Source organism: Lissotriton vulgaris, chromosome 11 (genome assembly GCF_964263255.1).
Source record: "Lissotriton vulgaris chromosome 11, aLisVul1.2, whole genome shotgun sequence".
Classification (NCBI taxonomy): domain Eukaryota; kingdom Metazoa; phylum Chordata; class Amphibia; order Caudata; family Salamandridae; genus Lissotriton; species Lissotriton vulgaris.
In genome coordinates, this window is record NC_141699.1 from 1,105,502,422 (window position 1) to 1,105,503,767 (window position 1,346).

Below are 1,346 nucleotides of genomic sequence, written 5' to 3' on the forward strand. Positions count from 1 at the left end.
AAATAAAAAACAGTATCATTGTAGTGGTGAACACATCCCTATTTACACCAACGGTGAATTGTAACTGATCAATGTTAAAAATATTGAAAAGGCAAATACACATTTTGACCCTTTGTATAACTTGCTTTTCTAATGCCATTAAAATTTATATTTTTATCATACGTTTTAGAGACATGGACCAATGAAGTAGAAATCAACATTCTGAGAAGCAGACAATATTCATAATCCATTTTGCAGTTGAAATATCCAACAAATGCCTATTGTGTGCACACAAAAACATTCTGAAATTAACTGGCACAACCACTACAACCACGAATTCCAAAATAATACAAGTAAAAAAAGCTTCATATCTGCTAATTCACTGACAGCATAGGGTTGTCTGTTGTTCTTCTGCAAGTTAGTTTGAACAAAAGTTCATAATATCTGGATGAATATGAGCCTTGAACACAGTAGGCAAGGTGACATTTTTTCCCAATACCTTCCCCTTTTAAGAGGGGACAGACGCAGGCCTGAAGGATAAAGAAATTGTGCATTAATTGAGCTCAATAAATTAGGGATCCACATAAACACTTTACTTCTTGATGTTACGTCTGAAGATAAAGGTGAGATGTTAGCAGGTCAGTCAAGTTGCTCCGACTCAAAAGGATCATCAGCCCACAGTAGCAGTTCAAGGACAGCAGGCAGCTGTCACTAACCAGCAGGTAAGAAGCAAATTACAAATCATCGCAACCACCACCTCATGTCAGGTGGATATTGTTATTCAGTTTAGGGGTACACGTTAAAAAAAAACATAAATAGCCACTTATTGTCATAATATTGGTTTTAGAGATGGAGTCATGTTTTGACATTTTAAAACATGTGGATTACAGTGTAAAGGCAAGGAGTGAACAATTGTACCACAAACATTAAGACACTGGCGCTGTGGCTCTCATGTAACACTAAGAATCGCATAAACAAAAGAATGAATAACCACCAATGCTCTCGCTTACTGCAATCGGTTTCCAAGAGTGCAGCATGCTGGGAGATGAGAACGACTGCTTTTGCCACAGACAGACTCAAAGGACTAAAATAAGACAATTTCATGAGGTAGCCATCTTGGACTAAGGAACCTCCTAAAGAGAATATTCTGGTTATATGTAAACTAATAAAGTACAATCGATAAGGCAATAAGTATATATATTAAAGAAAGAAGCTACACTGGAATTAGATACGTTTATAAAATGGTTGTAAAGATGAGTGGAAATTAGATGTCAGGCTAATTCTAAAATGTTAGTCCTCCTTGGGCCCACTCTCAGTCCATTCACGTTCCATGTTAACATTCTCAGGAGTTACTTTTCTCAGATCCT

The 1,346-nt window shown here is 36.7% G+C and overlaps 1 non-coding gene across 1 annotated transcript; it reads right to left on the minus strand.

Annotated features, from left to right (window-relative positions):
• Positions 1-628: 628 nt before the first annotated feature.
• Positions 629-728, minus strand: LOC147684245 (small nucleolar RNA SNORD16). Its single transcript, XR_015301963.1, has one exon. It is a non-coding gene; the product is annotated as a small nucleolar RNA SNORD16 (small nucleolar RNA).
• Between the last annotated feature and the right edge of the window lie 618 nt (positions 729-1,346).